The sequence below is a fragment of the Ochotona curzoniae genome, unplaced genomic scaffold (assembly GCF_017591425.1).
Source record: "Ochotona curzoniae isolate NIBS_2020 unplaced genomic scaffold, NIBS_Ocur_1.0 scaffold_3223, whole genome shotgun sequence".
In the NCBI taxonomy this organism is placed as follows: Eukaryota; Metazoa; Chordata; class Mammalia; order Lagomorpha; family Ochotonidae; genus Ochotona; species Ochotona curzoniae.
In genome coordinates, this window is record NW_024467108.1 from 4,642,592 (window position 1) to 4,662,267 (window position 19,676).

The window sequence follows — 19,676 nt, forward strand, 5'->3', positions numbered from 1 at the left end:
GCTCCTTTTCATCATGCTGAGTCACGATCTCCAGGGGCCTTGTTATGCCAGCCAGCACCAACCACACATACGGACTTCTCCTCAGGCCTCTCTTTCCTTGGGGAGTCTGCGAAGTTCTTTCCTTGTCTGGAACAAGTGACTGGGGAGCCGGGCTGGGGTGAGTGGAGACTATGGGGACCTGATTCCTAGAGATTAATTAGCTCCCCCCACCCCCACCGCCCGTGTGAGACATCTGTTTCCCCTTTGGAGGCCAATTAAGGCCGCTGGCAGCTGGGGAGGTGCAGAGAGGGGAGATGGTTACATGCATCTGTGCTGTGTGAAGCGCAGGTTGGTGGGCATCTCTTGTTTCACCCTCAGCTCTGCACTGCTTTCTTGCGAGCACTGCTAGGGGCCGGGCTCCAGCCTGGGCCTTTCTATTCATGATGTCATTTTTAATATAGCTTTATTGAGATATCATTGCACATACCATACACTTCATTCATTCATCTATTTAAAGTGTAGAATTCAATGGTTTGTAGTATATTCACAGAGTTGTGTTACAGTCGTCAAAATCACTTCTAGAATATTTTTATCACCCACAAAAAGATACCTTTTATCCATTAACCTCTACTTCCTTTCTCCTTAACCTAGCTCCTCCCAGTCCTAGGCAGCTATTAATATACTTTCTGTCTCTATGGATGTGCCTGCTTAGGATATTCCATATAAATGAAGTAGAATGATAAATTTATAAAAATAAAATTAAAAAATACTTCCCTTTGGTGCCCAAAAATATACCTCACACTGAAATCCTTATGCAATTTTTCCATAATGTGTATTTCCATGAACTTTTTCAACACACTCCATATGTGGTTTCCTGTAATATACTCATTTCATTTAGCATAATATTTTCAAACTTAATTCTTGTTATACATATTTACCAGTTTACATCATTCCTTTTTTCAAAAGCAGGTTTATTGGGATATGATTTATAGACACAATTTAAATGTATAGCTTTTAAGACTATGATAAAACTTAACTATTTTAAAGTTTGCAGTTCTACAGTATTAACTACGTTCACAATGTGGTGTGGCCATCACCACTGTTTATTTCCAAAATTCTTTTCATTGCTTCAAAGAAAACATCTGCAACTATTAAGCAATCACTTTTTATCCTCTCCTTCCCCAGTCCCTGGTAATTCCTCATCTATTTTCTATCTGTGGATCTGTTTGTTCTAGGTATCTTATATAAGCAATAACCTTCCTAAACGAGTCCTTCTTGTGGGGATTATCTCAGCATTATGCCTTCAAGAAACATGTAGGTTATAGTGAGTGTAGGAGTTGGATTCCTTTTTATGGCTGAGTAATATCCCATATTGTGTTTACAGTCCATGTTTTATTTATCTTTCTATCAGTTGATGAACATGTGGGTAGTTTCTGTGTTTTGGCTGTTGTAAATATTGCTCCAGTGAACATTGACACTCAAGGTTTTGTATGAATATTGGCTTTCAATATTTTGGGTACAATATGGGAGTTAAGTTGCTGGACTATATAGTAATTCTGTGTTTAACTTATTGTGGAATTGCCAATTTCCTTCCCTAATAGCTCCATCTTTTATATTCATATCAGCATCCTCATTAGCATTTATGTCTACATCCTTAGTAGCATTTATTTTGCTTTCTTATTTGATTTTATCTTAAAACTTTTCATGTTCTTTTTCTTTGAAAAGTTGAGAGAGAGGGAGTGGAGTGGGGAAACGTATTCCATTCACTTACTCCCCAAATATTTGCCAAAGCCAAGAGCCCAGAACTCCATTGAGTTCTTCCATGTGGGTGGCAGGGACTCAGGTACTGAAACTATTGCTTGCTACTGCCTGTGATGAGCATCAGCAGGAAGGCGTATCAGAAGCAGGGTAGCTGGAACTCAATCCCAGGCACTCCAGTACAAGACACAGGGCTCCCAGGAGGGGACTTAACCACTGACACAATCAGCACCTCTCATATCTCCTTTCCCCTTATATCATCACAAATCACAGCTTTCTAACTTGTTAGCCCATGAACACTGGTGAATTATTGTCTTATCCCTTTGTCTTTAAAATCACATAGAAAGAATACAATTATAAAATAAATATTCAATATTCCTGGATTTTGCTATTTATTTATATAGTTTTCTCTATCAGAGAGCTTTTCAGTATTTTGTGTGATATTGACTTATTTAGTGTCCTTTCATTTCAACTTACTGTTTGCTGCAGTGAAGGGAAGGGAAACATCCTATTTCCCTTCACTATTTCACTGTTCTCCATGTTATCACTAGGTTGATTTTTTTTTAAGTAACTAACATGATTGTATTCTAATTACAAAGTTTTGCTTTCCCTGTGATTGTAATTTAAATACCAATTCAGATCTTTTAGACTCAGTTGCATGTTGGCTTGAGTTTGCCTCACATGTTTAAGATTTGGGATTCCCCAGAGACGTGGTAAGAATTTGCTGACAGAACTCAGTGGTTTCCCTCTGGTTCCTTCCTTTCCATGAGCACAACTCCCGATCCATCCACTCTTATGTTTCCAAAGAAGGTGATTATTCTAGGCTCTTTCTTCTGGTTATTCTTGCTAGACTGACTGCAGATTTCCCGAGTGTTATTCATCATGTTTGGCATTGCAACTACAGCTTGTAAAAATAGGAAATCAGTTTTATTCCTTCTCCCAAGTTTTTGCCATTTCTTCAAGATCTGGTTTCTTTTGATTTCTTTCTAGAATCTGTAGACAGTTGTTTTTAAATTTTTGTTCCAGAGTTTATATATGTCGATGATGAGAAAATGAGCTTTCTCTGTTGTAGCACAACTGATTAGGACAGGTTTTAAAACTCAATTATGGTACAGTTATTTGTTTTTAAAGATTTGTTTTATTTCTGTTTGGAAGGCAAAGTTACAGAGAGAAGGAGGGGCAGAGAAAGAGATCTTACATCTGCAGGTTCACTTCCTAAATGGCAGCAATAGGCAGAACTGGACTCATCTGAAGCCAGGAGCCAGAAATCTACTATGGGTCTCCTACGTGGGCACAGGGACCCAAGAACTTGAGCCATCTGCCACTGCTTTCTCAGGTCATAAGCAGGGAACTTGATTGGAAGTGAAACAGCAGGGACTCGAACCACTGGCCATTTGGGATGCCTGTGCCAAAGGTGGAAGCTTAACCTCTTGTACCATGGCACTGGCCCTGGGTTATTTGTTTATTATGGCTAATAGTGTTTTATAAGAAGGATAGAAAGTTTTAGAAATTGTGATAAAACATATATGATAAAAATGACCATTTTAGCAATGTTCAATTGCAGAATTTAGTAGCAGTAAGTACATTTACACTGTTGTATAATCATCTCCACTGTCTAAATCCAGAGCTGTTACATTTTGCTAAATTGAAATTTTGTGCGTATTAATCAATACCCTAACCCCCTTCTCCTCCATTCCTGATAGTAATCTTCTATTTCATATTTCTACAAACTTTTTAAAAAAAAGATTTATTTATTTTTATTACAAAATCAGATATACAGAAAGGAGGAGAGAGAGAGGAGGGAGATCTTCTGTCCAATGATTCACTCCCCAAGTAACCGCAATGGTCAGTGCTGCACCAATCCAATGCCAGGAACCAGGAACCTCTTCCAGGTCTCCCACATGGGTGCAGAGTCCCAAAGCTTTGGGCTGTCCTCGACTGCTTTCCCAGGCCACAAGCAGGGAGCTGGATGGGAAGTGGAGCTGCCGGGATTAGAACCAGTGCCCATATGGGATCCCGGCGCATTCAAGGCGAGGACTTTAGCCGCTAGGCCACGCCGCTGGACCCAATATTTCTACAAACTTGACTCTTCAGAGTACTTCATGTAGAAGAAATCATGCAATATTCATCCTTTGGTATTATATGTCTGAGTTCACTCTAAATAATGTTTTGAAACTTCATCCACATGATAGTTTGCATCAAAATTTCGTTTTTTTGGCACATTTTGTTTCTCCACTCGTCCAATGGTAGACACTTTGACTATTTCCATGTTTTGGCTACTGTGAATATGGTTGTTATGAATGTGGCGGTGCAGGTTGATTTTTGAGCCTTTGAATTTGAGGGGTATACATTCTGAAGTGGAATTATTGTACTGTATGGTAGTTCTATGTCAAATGTTTTAAGGAAATATCATGGTGTTTTCTACAGTTGCTGCAGCATTACGTTCCTGCAGCATTGCAAAGGTTCCAACTATTTTACATCTGTAATATTTGTTTTGTTTTCATTTTATATTAACTATCCTAATAATTATGAAATGGTATCTCATTATAGTCCTGATGTGTGTGTTTCCTTAATGATTAATGGTGTGGAATATTTTATATGATATTGGAAATAGGCATTTCTTTGGAAAAATATCTTTTCAAGTCCTTTGCTCATTTCTGCATAAGTTGTTTTGGGGGATTTTTGTTATTTATTTTTTTTTAAATTTTAGAGTTGTTTAATATACATATTTTAGGTGATGCTCCTTTAGAAATCATGTGATTTGTAAATATTCTCTCCCATTCTGTGGATTGCTTTTTTGCCCAGTTGAGAGTATATTTTGATGAACCAAAGCTGTAAGTTGTGATGAAGTCAGATTTTTTTGTTGTTGTTGCCTGTACTCTTGTTATATTCCAGAGATTATTGCCAAGACTAGAAACCTAACTAGAAATATGCCCCCATGTTTTCTTTGAAAATGTTTGTAATTTAGTTTTTATTTTATCTTTGAAAATTTTTAATCTTAATTAATTTAATTAACATTTATTGAAAATCGACAGTGTGATGGATCCTGATTCAGGCACTGGGGATACAGTAATGAACATGACTTTGTGAATCAAGCAAGTTACAGGCAAGAGTCAGAAAAATGAAAGGACTCCTTGGGGTCATGTGTCTGATCACTGGCAAAGCCATGACTCCACCCTATGTCATTCAACCCAAATCTAGGTCCTTCCTTGGTTTACACACCTCCTACAGCTCCTAAATGCCCATAGTCTTGATAAGGCTCCCTAGGCTGCTTGTTGGTACAATCTACATGTCTAGTCCGTCCTTACTGAAACCTTCTTATGTACTCCTTAGTTGAGACAACGGCCAAGTCTTAGTCTAAGGCCTTGTGTTCTTTGCTTCTTTCTCTCTCTCTCTCTCTCTGTATATATATATATACACTGTATATATACATTGTCTCTCTGTATATATATATATATATATATATACACACATATATATATTTGTCTCAAACCCACTCCCACTGAGAGACCCAGCTGAATATCTACCTCCTCCAGGAAAACTTTGCTTGCTTGCCTTTTTTTTTTAATTGCAAAGTCAGATATACAGAGAGGAGGAGAGACAGAGAGAAAGATCTTCTGTCTGATGATTCACGAGTGACCACAATGGCCAGTGGTGCAGCAGTCTGGAGCCAGGAGCCAGGAACTTCCTCCAGGTCTCCTGTGTGGGTGCAGGGTCCCAAGGCTTTGGGCTGTCCTCGACTGCTTTCCCAGGCCACAAGCAGGGAGCTGGAAAGGAACCGGCACCCGTTTGGAATCCCTGTGCGTTCAAGGCAAGGACATTAGCTGCTAGGCTACTGCGCTAGCCCCTGCTTGCTTGCCTTTTAGCCCTCATGTGTCTCTTCCTTCACTTCCCATGGAATCCAGGGTTTTTGCATTATATTTATTTTTATCTCTCCAGATTTTTTTCTAACATCTGAATCAGCATCAGGTTTTTAGTATGAGAGAGAAAACTGATGAGAAAACTGTCATTTTGTCATTTCACCGCTCACAGTCCCTCTGAAAAATGGGGACAGCAATGCCCACGTTTTAGTGAGACTTAGAAGCAATTGCCTGAAGTTCCTGACTCAGTGAATGGCCCGTGCTCACTGCCATTGATTAGTGATTCACCTACTTCTTCCCAGGGCCTGAATGTATGGCTGCTCTCCTCAACCATGCCATGTGTGTGCCCTCTGCTCTTCTCAGTTGGTCAGGGACACAGAGCAAAGCTGGGACTAGCTGGAATCCTGGGCTCCTGCTGCTAAGCCTTGGGCAGAGTCCCTTTCCTCTGGGAGCAGATTGTTATTTCAGGAAAGTGAGAAAAGGAGCCCAGCAGACGGTTTGCTGTCACCATGCCTTCCTGTCCTAAGTCTGCTGCTTCTGTGCTCCTTAGGGCGTCCTCCCCACTGCCTGGAATGCAGGGCTGGGCTTTGGGCTACTATCCCAGGACAGTGTGGGGATGGATTAAAGATTAAGTTTCATAAACACAGACCCTTCAGGCATAATCCTCCCTCTTTGTAGTTGGGGATTTGGGATCCCAATGTCACAGAAATGAGGTCCAGAGCAAGTCCCATGTCCCAGCTGCTTCAGCTGCCCAGTCTTGTGTGAAGGAATCTCAGGTGACAAATGTTGGTGACATATGCCCCCTTCCCAAAGCTCAGACATAAGCTGCCCAAAACTCTATGACTGGGGATCCATCACTAACCCACAGGGGCTGAGCATTTCTCCTGGTCTTCACTTATACAATGGGAAGAATAATTTCCCCCTCGACATCTTGCAGGTATGTAGTGAAAACTCAAGTCAATTGCTACTTGTGTGTCTGAAGAATCCTTCAGGAAATGTGGGCCTGCTCAATCTACAGTCCTCACCTGCTTTAACTGGATCTTCAGTGTCATCCAGAAGCCCCCAGCCGACTCTGCCATTGTATATCATACTCTTGGTTATTTGAAATCATCTTTGCTTTCCTCAGTTCTCTCATCTTTCACCTTTCCTTCTATCTTTCCTGCTCCTTTGCATTCTTCTCTAATCCCACTTCCTTCTCCTTTTCCTCCTACTTCACCTCACTGCCTTCTTCTTATCTTCCTGATTTACTACTATTCTTTCTAGTGGTCCTCCCTTCTCCTTTATCTTCCTCCCTTTCCTCTTTCTGATTATGATTGCCTTATTTGTTTTGGTCTTCCTGCATAGCAACTTTATTAATTTCCACAAACATATGCAACTCAACTTGGATTTTGTTTGGAATGCACACACACATGCACACACACATATCAACTTAGGAAACTCAATATTTTTATAACATTGAGTCTTCTAGAACACATTCATAACTTGCAAAAAATTTTGCACCAAAACAAACTTTTAAAATGCTTTTTCTATAAACTTTTTGAAGTAATCTATGTTGATCCTGACATATATATTTATTTAGATCTTATTTAGCTTCAAATTCTACTATGCTTATAGGTATGTCAGTTACTTTAATTTTGTTAGTTTTTGCTGTGAAACTTTGTTGATAGGTGCATATACATTCAGGATTCCAATACCTTCTTTAACAGATTATATGAATGAAAATTTCTGATAAGATTTTATTAGATGGCCAATAGTTCCCTTCTTTATCATCATATGAATGTCACTTTATCCCTAAAAATGTTATCTTAATTTTGTTTTTGTAAATTTTCATTTTATTTGAAAGGCAGGCAGATGAAGCAGTTTCATACACTGGTTCACTTCCTGAACTTCTGTATCGGCCAGAGCTTGGCCAGGCTAAAACCTAGAGCCTGGAGCTCAATACGGGTCCCCAACGTGGTTAACAGTGGCCCAGGTAGTTGAGCCATCATCTGCCACCTCCCCGGATGTGCATTAGCAGGGAAATGCATAGAGGAGCTGCATCCACTCCAAGCACTCTGATGCAGAATGAGGTTGTCCCAAGTGCTGATGATTGAACTGTTGCACCAAATACCCTCCTTAGAAAAAGTTTTTCTGAAATAAGTTTAATACAAGCTTATCTTCGTTACTATTTAGCACGTATTTTTGTGTTTTTCTGTCTTATGTGCCACTGTATTTAAAGTTAATGAAAAGAGCATATAGCTATATGCATTACATAATTAAAAGGCTAAAATCTGAAAAATAATATTTTGATGTTTCTGTGTAGAAGTTTTATGCTCATAATGAATTAGTATGGAGTATTGAATAGGAATTAGCTTACTTAATATCATCAAGAGAAATGGTCATTATAAGGACTAAGGAAGCAAAAGAGAGAGAAGGAGAGTGTGTGTACAATATCACGCTGCCTGTTTATGCTCATCTGTCATGGGAGGGATGCTTCTGCAAAATTTCAACTGAAGACAGTAGTGGAAGGAGCTTTAGGTAATCCAAAACCAATTCAAGAGGGGAATGAAAATGAGAAGCTTCCGTGGTAGCATTTATGGAGATCCTCAGGTTCTATAGATTTTTTTTTTTATCTTGCTCAGGATTTAAGAGTATGAGAACTTGGTAAATCTTGTATATTAAACTCAGGGCCCTAATAGAGAAGGACTGAGATCCCAAGCCCTGGGATGGACATATTTGAGAGGGGGCATGTGAGAATATTGAACCCAGATATTTCTGCAAGAGTGGCTTGTTTTTTCCTTGCTGGAGGACAGAAACCTCCTTTTGATTGACATTTGTACAGTATCTTGAGGAGTAAGCCTTGTAAGATGATGTATTCCAATCTGAAGCCCTACCTTTAACTTCCCTTATGGTTACTTCACTAATGGTCATGATCAGGTGCCTGCGGTTTGAGTGGCAAAGTACAAAGTTGCAGCAGGACTTGGATAATAATATAGGAACATCTCCAATAATGGATCTTGACGTTATTAGATTAGGGTACAGTTGATCGGTTTGAGAGAACTTTCTGTGACTTGGGATTTAATGGCAAGGGTACCTTGAACTGGAGTAACTTTCTTTCTAGAGGACTTCTGCATGTCTAGGGAAATGATGACCCACGTTTCCTGCACCACTGCTTTAATGAGAAAGAGGGAGTGCTGGTGAGATGACATTCTGCATGTCATGGTTGACAGCAGATGTTGCAGAACTAGTCTCCTAATGTTGTTTGGGACAATAGGATTCTGGAATCACAGGAGTAAGGCAGCAGCACTATTAGAGGCACATTTGATAAAATTACTGTATCAGGCAGCACAGCAGGAGTTTTCTCTAACTAGATACATTTGGTTTTCCTACATATTTGCTCCTTTCACTGATACTTATTTCTTCCTGCACCTGCAGGCTTCCACCTGAACTTAACATCCTCTTTCCTGAAATACTCTGGTGTGGGCAACTCGGAGTGGTCCCTGATGCTCACCCAGGTCCTTGGGGACTGCTAGGAGGGTCCTCAGCCACACGCCATCTGCTTTCTGCTGCTAATGCGTCCCCCTCGGGCCGCACGCTGCCCATGGCAAGTAGGAGACCAGGACAGACTTCTGGACTCCTTATTTTGGTCTGGAGCAGCCCTAGCTGTTTGAGGAATTTGAGAAGTGAGTCTGTGAATGGAGGCTCTCACTCTCTTTGTCTTTTTGTCTTTCATATAAAATGAGATCAAATCCTATGTTTTTTTCAATTTTAGAATTACTATTTGGTTCATCATAACTTTCCTACTGAAATTTTTTACATCTAAAGGCAGTTTTTTTAAATAAATGTCTTTCCCTTGTTAATTTTTTATGTTTTTAAACTTCTTTTTATTATTTTATGATAGGCCCTCAGATTTCCCTTATTCCCTTACAATCCCCTCCCCTTCCAATCCCTCCTCACTGAGTACCCTTATATCATTACTATGGTATAGTTCTTCATACACAGTCATATGTCTATCATTGCACACATGGACAATGGCAGAGAGTCCAGCATCCTATTGTCAAGATATAATAAACAGTTTCTTTGTCTGGAAGTAGAGATGCACACTGCATTGTATCCTCACATCTGGATATGATAGTCTGTATTACACAGTTACTATATATCCCCTTAAATGAAAAGCCACACAACGAAATCAACAATAGGAAGAAAAAAAGAAATTAATAACACTATGAAGTTAAATAACTTGGTATTGAATGACTAATGTGTTGCTGAAGTAATGAAAAAGAAAATCAAGAACCTTCTTGAAGAAAATAATGCTACTGTATGGTCTTTGAGTCATTGAATAATTTAATCAGAAGAAACTGTTTTGAAGAGGTGAAACTAAAAAAAAAAATCAACCAATCAGATATAGTTTGTTGGTGAAATGTGTCTCCTGAGGGCAACAAATAGATGTTTTATTTTTAATTCAGGCTATAATCTATGATGTTTGATTTAAGCAGTTTAGATTCAGGGTTAATACAAATAGGTGGTGATTCGGTCTTGTCATTTTAGCAATGGATTGTTTATTGATTTAGTCTTCTGTTGTTATTTTACTGGGATGTTCTTCACATTTGCCTTAGGTTTTGGTGGACACTATCTCTTTTCTCTGTCAAGAAAACATCTTGAAGTATCATTTGTAGGGCAGGTTTGGAAGAGTCATATTCTTTTAATTTTTCTTTACTGTGGAAGAATTTTATTTCATTTTCAAAGACAAAGGAAAGTTTTGCTGGGTACATTATCCTGGCCTGACAATTTTTTTCTTTTAGAATCTGGAATATATCGCTCCAGTCTCTTCTTGACTGTAGTGTTTCCTGTGAGAGGTCTCCCTTGAGCTTAATTGGGATTCCTTTATATGTCAGTTTTTTTTCCATGTGCACATTTAAGGATATTTTGCTTATGTTCGATTGAAGAGAGCTTGATGATCATGTGCCATGGTGAAGATTGCTTTTGGTCAACCCTGTTGGGAGTTCTGTACCCCTCCTGGATGTTGTTTCCAATTTTTTGTCTAGATTAGAGAAATTGTCCCTTATTATTTCACTGAATATACCTTTAAACCCAGCTTCTCTGTCTGCACCTTCTGGGAATCCCATAACTCTTATATTTGATCTTTTAATAGTGTTCCTTAATTTTTGAATACCTTTTTTTTAGCTGACCCAGTTTTGCTACCAGCTTTTTGTTTGTTTCCCCCTGGTGACAGGAAATATATTCTAATTCTGAGATTCTTCTGCCCTGTTTCATTCTATTTTGGAGACTGTCCACTGTATTTTTAATTTACTCCATTGTATTATTAATTTCTGATATATCAGCTTTCATTTGATTCATTTCCAGTGTGACATATTCCTTGAATTCCTTGAATGCCTGCTTTATGTGCTTCTCATTGCTTATAAGAAGCTTTACAACACGTGTTTTGAATTCTGCATCCCTCATTTTCTCGACGTCTTCCTTAGTGAGCTCTGAGGTTGGTAAAACCTTTGCTCCTTTGTAAGGGAGTCCTCAGTAATATTCATTGTGCCTCTGTCTCTTTTTTTCGCTCTTGGTCATTGTACTTCTTTTTATCAGATTCTTCTCCTTGGGGCAGTTTTCTAAGCTCTGTCACTCACAGGTCTACAGTTCGATTTTACTTATTGCAGTTGGCACCCTGGTCTTTGTTTGCAATCACTTGTGCCACTCCCTCCAGTGAGTTCCAGGTCTGGGTTCTTATGTTAGATTTCCACCATGGTCTCTGTAGCCCCAGCTCCTGGCTCACCACTCTCTACCTCCTGTGCCACCATGCTGAGTCTGCACCGTTGTCTGTACAACCTTTCTCCCACTTCCAGTTGGAACAGGTCCCAGAATTAGGGCAACACCAAGTGTCCTGTATAGCTAGGTGGTTGGTGGTGCTGATTTTGCTGGAACCTGTTGGCCGTTAGGTCTGAGGACCACACAGACCTATTTTGACCTGTACAATGTCATAGTCAGTATTATTTTCCTGTGGGATCAGTGCAATGCAATGAGCTCAGTGAGTTCTTGCCGAGGTCAATGCATGCACAGCTCATTGTTGTCCCCTGCAGTCTTAAATTCTTTGTCACAGTGTACAAAATGATGCCTGATGTGCCACTACTAGAGTTCTTGATCTGCTGGCCATCAGGTCTGAGGGCCACCTGGACCTGTCTTGGGTGGAAGCTATAGGATGTCACGTTGTTACATTCATTGAGCCAGGAATGAGTTCACTCCCTGTCTGCCTTTACAGTCCTGCCCCATAGCTCTTGCCTCCTTAAACAAAATGGTGCCCAATTTGGCTCTAGGAGATGGACTGGGTTGTGAAATGCACCCTGTTCTGCACTGCTCATCTGGTATCTGCTGCTCTGTCTCTGCTCCTGGCCAAATCAAACAGACCAGCAGGACAGACAGTTCTTTGTCTGGGTTCACCTCCTGAGCTCCCAGTGAAGTTTGTTCCCACCTTGTTGCTGTTGGAGTTCTGGCTGCCAGTGGAGTTCAGATTGCTGCACACTGAATGCTGCTGGGGTATCAGTCACTGCAACACCACACCATTGTGTCTGCTGTCTTCTGTGTCTGTCAGTCTCCGGATACCCCTCTGCTGTTGTTCTGTCCTCTCCTATTTCCTGGAATGTGCCCTCTCTTCTTCACACTGGCTAATATTTCTCCATCTGTTTAAGCATGTCCCTACCTTATTCTGCCATCTTGATTTCAACACTTGAAATCTTATTCATATTCAAGCAGCAACAGAAAGTAGATGCTGTGTTCAATGTGCTCTTCTAGTTCGTTACTTCATTGTATCCATTCTGTTGTGAATTTTACGGATTGGATTTCTTATTTCATCTTTTAGAATTTTTAATTTTAATGGTGATGCTTATATTTTTTGTTCCTTATTTGTGGCACATGTGGGTAATGTCTATCCTCAGTGTAAGTACTTTTCATAATGTTAGGTCTTTTTTTTTTTAACTATTTCTACTGTTGTTGAAATCTGTAACAAGTGTATTGTTTTTTCTTTAACAGAATTGTGCTCCTCAGACAGTCCATTATTTCAGTTTACTAATTTATTTTCTTCTGGAGGCATTAGTTTAGGACTCTCAAGCAGTGCATATGGGGGAAGGTCAGATCAAACAGTGTTGCTATTAATTAGCTAAGGATATGGAGGGCAGATGAACCTCCAGGTGGGAGAAAACCATAATCAATCACTCCTTTTCCCACAGCAAACTCCTTGGGATGTCAATCCTCCCCTCTTTTTCCCACAGGGAGAAGCACCATTAGGGCAAGATTGTAATTGAACTGTGATTACGCAGTGTTGGGTTTTTGGAGAAGAGGGAGTAGAATGTTCAGTTTTCCACACCTCCCTTTCACAGAAATGTTTTTCTGTCCCCAGAATTTGACTCCTAGCATCACCTGGAACCACACTATGAGCTGCTCCTGGGATGGGTTGGGCACCTCTTGTCCTAAGACAGTTGAGGGGACATAAAAGTCAAAGTGGAGTAGCTCCCCTCCTGCTTTGTCCTCCGACAGTCCTTCAGATCTGCCTGCTACCCAAAGCCAGTAGTACTCCCCTATGGTGTACCTGCCCCAGACAGGCTGCTGTCACCCCAGGAACCCTATACAGCTTCCTCAGCACCTGGTGATCCCCTCTGTCAGCTTGAGAGGGCAAGAGGAAGCCTGCAGTTTTTGCTTGCTCAATGACTAGGTCACAACTCTTCTATTTATTTATTTTGTTAGTATACAAATAAATTCCATTAAGGTATAAAAAGGTCAAATTTTTAAAATTTCAGTTTGATAGAACAAGGAACTGAAGAGGACTGAAGAAACCTATAAACTTCAAAGAAAAGTAGCTTTAGCTTAAGATATTTCAGTCTTATATAAGGCATAAGAAATAAAAAGATCATGAAAAATATGAAAAAATGATTACGAACAGATTAGAATCGTTTTAAATTTTATCATTTGAATTTCATACACTTGTTCTTAATTTTCTTAAGTCCTCAAAAATATCAGTTATGTCATTATTTTTACATTGTCAAAGTTTAGGACATTAATTTCTATAAATGCTAATTAAATTCCCAAATGTTGTGGTTTCACTGTCTATATAACTGAATTAATTAATATGTACGATTATCCAGTTAGTACCATTTCTCAATTCCATTTTATTTATTTTGATCAATCTCTTAGTAAATAGATTTATTTAGTTTTATTTGAAAGGCTGATTTACAGATAAAGGAGAGACAGAGAGATCTTCCATCTACTGTTTCACTCTCGAAATGGCTGCAACAGGTGGAACTGGGCATATCTGAAGCCAGGAACCCAAGAGTTTCATCTGAGTCTCCCACGTGAGTGGACAGGCCCAATAACTTGGGTCATTTTCCACTGCTTTCTCAGGCACATAAGCAGGGACCTAGATTGGAAGTGGAGCAGCCAGGACTTGAACCGGCACCCATTTGGACTGCTAATGCTGCAGGCAGAACCTTGAGCTATCACACCACAGCCCAGACCCCCATGAATCACTTTTGTTTTAAAAATTATGTATTTATTTATCTTTAATTTTAATTTTTCATGCTATAGGTTCATAGGCTCAGGGATTTCTCCTTCTACCATGCCTATTCTCTCTTTCCCCACTGGCTTCCCCTATAATACAGTATAGTCATTAAGCACATTTTTAATAAGAGCTTATAGATGCTATATTTTCTGGGTCCCTCCACGTTGGAGAACATTTGCCTGTTACCATCAGACTTGAATGAATTCAAAGCCATCACATGGTGACATTGAGTGATGCTGGAAGGCTTTTTCTTCTATTATGCTTGAAATATTCTTTCTTTATCCTTGAAGGCTGATAACTTAATCAAAATATGTATATGTAGCAGTCTTCCTGCACCAATTTTTCTTGAAATAAGCTATACCCTTTAATGCTGCAGGATTAGTTCTTTATTTCATGGAACTTTCCTGCTATTTATCTCTGAATACTCTTTCCATTGTCTTCACTGGAATCTCAACTTCAAGGACACCAACTAGCCTTGCGATAAACATTTTTCTTCCATATTTATTATCTTCCCTCCAATTAGATATCGGGAAGAGGAGGGAAAGACTCATTTTTTAAGTTGAAAGTCAGCAGTGAATTAATCTAAAAAACACCTTTATTAAATGAACAGAGTTGGAAAACCAATCAATCCACAGACGACTGACTCCCACCCACAATTTATTTAGTCACAAGATTTAGCCCTTGTTCTGTGTCATACTGTACTTAGCCCAAGGACTGGGATGACTCACACCTGGTCCCCACCTCCAGGCCTTGCAGGATGATGAGAGGACACAGACACAGTCTGACTTGAGAGACCGTAGGATGTCTAAAAGGAAAATCCAGGGGCCATGATCAAGTTACAAAGTTGATACAGTTCTACAGTGCCAAAATCTGTTGGAGAAATAAAAGACCATCATTGGGAAGTAAAATGAGGGGTTAGTGTCTTCAGGGTACAAGGAGGTCGGCGGGGTGGTGGAAGGCTGGTTGGGCAAAGGCAAGGGGATGGTGGCTGTGAATGAGGTGATGGTACTGATGTGTGACAATGGGACAAGCTTTAGAATTGGAGTATACTGAACTGGAGTCTGAGTCTTCTAAACTCTTCTCTTGGCCTCCCTACACTTCTCTTGTGGACTGCAGTTTCTCCTTCCCAGCTTCTTTCTTCCATTGCTGCTTGTTTGGCAAACTTGCATTCGCAGCTTGTCCTGATTTTACCTCCTGGTCCATCCATGCAGGCTGTCCTGGAAGCACCTTTCTCATACTTGCCTAAGGAAAAATGTCTAAAGTGCATGAGTGTGGGAAAAAGACACAAAATCACTTTTCTTGTATCCCACCACTGAAAGATGGTACCAGAAGGAATGTCCTGGGTAAAGAGAGGCTGGAGTCAGGAGCAAAAATCTCGAAAGATGTCAAGCAGTCTTGAAATCACACTGATCCTTCAAGCTGTGCTCTACAACTAGCCTGGCTCTTGTCATCGTGCCCTGGATGGGACGCTCATCCCTTCCCCAGGCACAAAGAAGCTGGTCTCTTGGGAAGATATGATCTTGACTGGTGTGAACCCCAGGAAAAGAGGCAGGGGGCAGAAGAGGCTTCTGCTATACACCTTTAGTTGCAAGTGACAGAAGCTGAGCTCAAACTGTCAAAGTCTTATGCAAACAGCAGAAAACAACTCTGCTTGGCTGAATCAACAGAGTTTTTTTTTTTCTTTTTTCTTAAGGATATTAAATTGCTCACAACATTTTTATAGAGCCACAACATCTACTTACAAGGGAGCCTGAAAAGTCTGTAAAAGTATCTTTAGAGGGAAGAGAAGGCGAGAAACTCATTACATGTAGGAGAGTTCTGGGCAGCCAGCACAGTAACTGAAGTGCAGCACACCTGCTTGAGGAAATGGGGGCATTTATCTGTCTGCTTAACTGGGACATGCAGAGGGGATAGTTTTTCTTCTCATGTGGCTGCTGCCACTCTACATTCATCTCCTAAAGATCTTTCTCTGAAATTGGTTTCATTCTCAGACAAGTTCTTTTTACACCTTCCATGAGTCCTCAGTCCTGGGGTCTTTTGGGCCCCTTCCTTCACACAAAAATATCAAAAATTGGGGCTGGCATAGTGGCACAGGCAGACTAATCTTTTACCCTATGGTGCCTGCATTTCATGTGGGTGCTGGTTTGCGTACGGGGTGCTCTGCTTTCAATCCAGCTCCCCACCTGTGGCCTGCCCACAGGACAGAGGACAGCCCAAGTCCTTGGGACTCTGCATCCATGTGGGAGACCCAGAAGAAGCTCTTGACTCCTGGCTTCTGATTAGCTTGGTTCTGGATATTGCAGCCTTGAGGACCAGCAGGTATTACATGAGGAGAAAAGCTTCACTTTTCTAAGTGATCTGGCCTGACTAGGAAGTGACTGAGCCACTTAGCAGCTGTGACCTTTACCTAGATTTGCTTCTGAGCACCATCTGGAAAGTGCAAAGCACTTCCAGCCAACATTCGGCTGGAATGTGAATGTATTTGTCCAGGTCCCACCAGTAATAAGCTATAAAGTCAGAGAGCTAATGACAATAGATTGTAAGATTCTTTGGATTTTTTTTTTTAAGAATTGGTAGTCATTTTGAAAGGTATATTCTAAAGATTATAGCACTTAAGAATCTAAAATCATGGAATTTTAAATTTTTACTTGGTTTCTCTTTGGAATCCTATCTCAATTTGTAAAATGTTACTATCTTAAACCATAAACACCAAATCAAAGAATATCAAAGTTTTATACTCTGAAAATCGTCAACAATAACAGGATATTATCACACAGTTTCAACTCATCCTCAGAATCTTGTCATGGGAATAATGAGAATTTTCAGAATCAGAGAAGCTTGGGCTCAGTCCCCTGACCCTAAATATATAAAACAACAAAAAACAAAGGCATTAGAGACCTTTAAAGGGAGGCACAGAGAATGACAGTGAATGTGGCGTCCCAGGGGTAAGACTCTGTTTCATCCTATCGTTGGCCTTCCCTGAGTGTTGCCTCCCGTTGACTCCTCAGAGCTTAGTGCATACACTGCCATGCCCTTAGCCCATGCTGCCCCCATGTCCTTGGGATTGTGCTGTTTGTCCTCTTTGGGAGCTAGGGTGCCCATTACGCATGAAAAGGATCCCGAATCAGGCAAGTGAATCAGAAGGAAAAAGCAACAGACCCCTTCCCAGAGCCCTTTGAGTCCTGTGGAGGCGAGGCAATCCCATTTGAATATTTGTCCACCAGAAACAAGAATGCAGGGGATCCTATTCTAGGAGGAGAACTCTAATAAGAGCGAGAAATATCAAAAGACTCACATGGCATGCCATGACAGCAACTGCTGGCTTTGTTCAGGGCCTGATACTCAGTATTACCTTAGTACTTCCTTCATATTACACAGGTCTGAAAGCCAACTGTCTGACGAGCCTTTTATGTCAGTTGATGGATCGGGAAATTCTCTAAACTAGAGACTAGCCAAGACAATGTACTGAGAATGAAAGGTAACACAAAATAATATCTAGTCCCTAAGCTTTTGGGGAAGTCATTATTTTATTTTAAGCAGATTTCTTCATAATTATATCTATTCAATTATACATACCAAATACGTTTGTATTTCTGACAGCTTTAAAAACATAACTATATGAAACAGGACAAAACACAACAAGAATAATTTAAGCAGAGAAAGGCAATAGATATTTTTAGGTATTCAAATGAGGAAAGTGTAAAGGATGAGAAAAAAGCTCTGAGTTCTTGTCAGACAAGGTGCTATGGCTTAGATGTTGTTTGTCTCTTCAAAGATTGATGTGTTGGAAGTTTAGCCTCAGGGTGATGCTACTGGAAGAGGATGATGGAACCTTCCAGAGACAGGCCTTGTGGGAGGCCCTAGGCCACTTGGGTGGCATGTCTTTGAAAGGGATTAAGACATTTCCTGTGAGACCCTGGTTTGTTCTCATTAATTGTTATAAAAACCTGCTCTTGTCCCCACCTGCTTTTTCTGGCTTCTTATTTGATGATGTGATCACTTACTCCCACTCATGCTTCCTACTTACACCATTGCCTTTGATCATAAAATGTCACCATAAAAGAAGGGGACCTTTACCAGAACCTGTGGAATACCATTCGGACTTTTAGCATTCATAACTCTGAGATAAATTAAATCTGGTTACTTTATAAAGTTAGAGTGACTCAGGTGTTTTGCCATAGTAATGAAAAGCTGATATTTCTCTCTCTCTCTCTCTCTCTCTCTCTCTCTCTCTCTCACACACACACACACACACACACACACACGGCTGCATAAAAAAGCATTTCATTACCCTTCAGGAGAAAAGACAATATACATAGTTTGTTTTTAGATAAAATGCTTTTTCCTCCACTGTGTTGGATAAGAAAGTTACAATGTGATGCTTTCTAGAATAAAGAGTATCTAGAAAAAGGCATTTATAGTTCTACACAATCATATTAAGAACTAATGCTAAAATATGCATTTACTTATTTGAAAGGCAGTGTTATCAAGGAGGGCAAGACAGAGAATAAGAAAGAAAGAGAGATATCTGCTGCTGATTCATCCCCCCAATGGCTGCATCAGCAATGGCTGTACCAGGCCAAAGCTAGGCACTGATTCCAGGTCTCTCAGGTTTGCAGCAGGAGCCCAGGCGTTTGAGACATCTTATGCTGATTTCTCATGTACAATAGCAGGGAGCTGGATTGGAAGGGGAGCAGCCAGGACTCTAGCCAATTCCCATATGAGCTGCTAGCATCGTATCATAGCTTAACACATTATGCCAGACACTGGCCCCTGATGTTGATTGTTTACTGTGTGTTTTCTGGTATCAAACATACAAATCCTTGTGCTCTGCCCAAGACTTACCAGCTCAAAAAGTCAACATGGATCTCAGAAGTCTGTGTTTCAACAATGCTTCAGCGTGATGTTGATGCACCCTGAATGTAAGAACCACAAGTAGAGAATTGGAAAATGGAGGTGGACAGCTTAGAATTCTTCAGGGCCGTGAATCTCTCTTTACATCTTCTTGGGCTTCTGGAGGAAAATTGATCTTTGAATTTGTCTCCTATCACTGAATGAGAATCTTGCATCTGTTCTTCCTGGAACATTAAGGAGGGCATTTAATGAATAGAGGAAGCTTCTTGGAAATGAGGGGGATTTCAGCCAGCAGAACTAAGCAGTGGCACCAGAGTTTCTTTAATGTACCCCAATACTAGGCAATCATACACCCTCTCTCTCTCTTTGAACATGAGTGTAACCGTCTGTACAACATGGGTGCTGATGAGATGATTGTTCAGAGAGCGTGGGAACTAACATTGAGTGACATCATATGTCAAAGGATAAATTGTTTATTGGGCCAGTACTATTTCTTAAGCCGTTCAGAGAAATACTGGGGATATAGAGATGAAAAAGACAGGCCTGGTTCCTCTCCTCAGATGGCTTCATTGTTTTAATGCAGAACACATAGATATAAGTAGGAACAGGTAATTATAGTTCAGTGTGATAAAAGCTATGATAAGAACCCCTTTATTCCAGCTACAACTGGCTTTATTTTTTCTAACATGACA